Consider the following 3,139-nt stretch of genomic DNA (forward strand, 5'->3'; position numbering starts at 1 on the left):
AAAAGTAATAAAAGTAATAATGTGTCGTCTCAGTAAAAACAAAGTTGAAACAATCTTTGAACTGACCTTCAAACTGATATGAGGTACTGAAACTAGATGGAAAAGGTTATGAATAGTGGCAACTAATGGCAAGAAAAGCAAACGAGAAGACATGATTGAAGAAGTTAGAGAGAGAGAGAGAGAGAGAAAGAGAGAGGGGGTGAGGTGATTTAAGTGGAGTATGTGTGTGTGTGCGTGCGTAAGCCATATAAATATATATATGAAAATAGATTGACATCAAATGTCAGCTACAATTGTCATGGCACTCTGTCGGTTATGACGATGAGGGTTCCAGTTGATCCGATCAACGGAACAGCCTGCTCGTGAAATTAACGTGCAATTGGCTGAGCACTCCACAGACACATGTACCCTTGACATAGTTCTCAAGGAGATTCAGCGTGACACAGAGTCTGACAAGGCCAGCCCTTTGAATTACAGGTACAACGGAAACAGGAAGAAAGAGACAGAGAGAGAGAGAGAGAGAGAGAGGACATCAGGGTTTGCCACCAACCCCTGCCAGAGCCTCGTGGAGCTTTTAGGTGTTTTTGCTCAATAAACACTCATAACGCCCGGTCTGGGAATCGAAACTGCAATGCCATGACTGTGAGTCTGCTGCCCTAACCACTGGGCCACTGTGCCTCCACTCAGCTACAATAAAATAGTATAAAAAAAAAAATTGCTGTTTAGAAAATTAACTTTTATTTTGCACTGGTTTCATTCATTAGATTGTGGCCATGCTGGGGCAATGCCTTGAAGAATTTTTAGTTGAATGAAGTGATCCCAGTACTTTTATTTAAAGCCAGGTACTTATTTTGTTTGTCTCTCTTGCCAAACTGCTAAGTTACTGGACATAAACACACCAACATTGGTTGTCAAGTGGTCAAGGGGGGCAAACGGACACAAACACACATGTAAACAATGGACTGTCATTCTCTACCTACCAAATCCACTCACAGACTGGTTTAATATTTGAGTTTTGTTCCTCCAACATTAATCACCACAAAATGATTAAACGTTAACGAAATATAGAAAATATCAACCAGAACAAGGAAGTACCAAATAATAATAATAATAATAATAATAATAATAATAATAATAATATGAAAAAAAATTCTTTTTTTTAAGAAAAACAATATACAGACCAGTACAAACGTTAGCCAATACAAAAAGTGACATCCTAGCTCTACATAATAGCGATGACGATGATGACAGACAGACGACAATGGCAACAATAGTAATAATAATAATAATAATAATAATAATAATAATAATATCCAGCCACAGAAACAAGAGCAGCACTAAAAAAACAAAAAGAAAAAAAAGAAAAAAAAAACAGCAACAGAAGATTTCAAGCAAAGTATATCCTATTTTAACTACTTTTAACAGCGTGTAACCATGGAAACAAAACTGGTAAAACTAACTATAATATATATATAAACACGTAAGAACCAATAAAATTTATTTTTTTAACTTCATCTGACAAAAAAAAAAAAAAGTAAAAAATATAATTGTCGAAATGACAAGATTTTTGGAAATGACAAAGAAATAATAAAAGTACAAATAAATAGCAATGGAGGCATCAATATTCCTAGTTTTGGAGAGATTTTCCAGACAAAAATAATCAGGTACCAGTGAAGATGTTCAAATAGTGAAATAAATAAATAAATAGAATACATAAAGACATCTTTGAGACTCGAGGAAATCATTTTGAATAAAAGGTGACTGGATGTTTTCGTTTTTTATTTTCTTGGCATCAATTGGTAAAGAACATAAACAGAAATCTAAAGAAAAGCAAGGCATTTTTCTCAGGTTTACTCAGCCTCAAACTTGGTATTCTTTGCCTCAATCTCTGCATTTTGATTTCTCCTCATAAACCTGTCACTGTTATTTAAAGAGTTGGTCAGTTTTTCACATTACAAACAGCAGCCTGCCACCGGCACTGATCTGGCAACAAACACACTAAAACAGAACCACAATTGAATTGTCATCACGCTGGAAAAATTGTTAGAGGCATCATTTCTTCAAGCCATTTATACTCGCTGAGTTCAAATTCAGTTGAAGTCGACTCTTGCCTTTCATCGTCTCAGGGTTGATAAAACAGGCATCAGTTGAGCAACTGGCGATGTAACTAACAAACTTTAATGAGTTCCCACCCAACAAAAACTTCAGGTCACCTGATAGCCAGAGAAAAGATGAATGAAACACTGCTCAGCATTTCGTCCAGCTTGCTAATGATTCTGCCAGCTCACCACCTTAATAACTGTAATGATCTTTTCTACTACAAGCACAAGGGCTGAAATTTAGGGGACAGGGATAATCGATTACATTGCTCCTAGTACTTAATTGGTACTTATTCTACCGACCCCGAAAGGATGAAAGGCAAAGTCAACCTCAGCGGAATTTGAACTCAGAATGTAAGGATGGGCGAAATACCTCTAAGCATTTTGTCCAGCACACTAACAATTCGGCCAGCTTGCCACTATGATAATAATAATAATAATAATAATAATAATAATGGTTTCAAATTTTGGCACAAGGCCAGCAAGTTATCTTGCCATGGTTTACTATGTTCTGCACCAACGACACGACTGGAATGCCGTTTGTCACTTATCAAACAAACCTGTTCACAAGATGAGCATAAAACAAAGAGGAAAGAGAAAGACTTGTCAGATGCACAAGTAAATACTCCGTTTTCCCATTTATTGATGCAACCAGAGATTAAAAAACAGAAGTTTCAGCAAAGAAAAAGGGATTGTGTCTCCTCTGATGTGCAAAATCATGAAATACTGGCCAAAGGTTAGATCCTAGAACCGTGTGAAGACTATTTACCAGGTCAACAGCGAAACAAAGACCCGACAACTAATTAATTAAGAGAAAATATAAACAGAGCAAACGGTCAGATTCCAAAGTATGTCGTCGAAATAAAGTAATTGGTAATTAACAGAATAAATCATTTCAATTAAAAAAATTTTTTATCACGGTAAAAAAATAGTTTTATGAGAGAGAGAAAAAATGAGGTGGGGGTGATATGAGGGAGAGAGAGGGAGTTAAAGAGAGTTTAGACAGTAGGGAGATGAAGTGATTGAAAGAAGAAGAGTCT

This window comes from Octopus bimaculoides, chromosome 26, assembly GCF_001194135.2.
Source record: "Octopus bimaculoides isolate UCB-OBI-ISO-001 chromosome 26, ASM119413v2, whole genome shotgun sequence".
Lineage (NCBI taxonomy): Eukaryota > Metazoa > Mollusca > Cephalopoda > Octopoda > Octopodidae > Octopus > Octopus bimaculoides.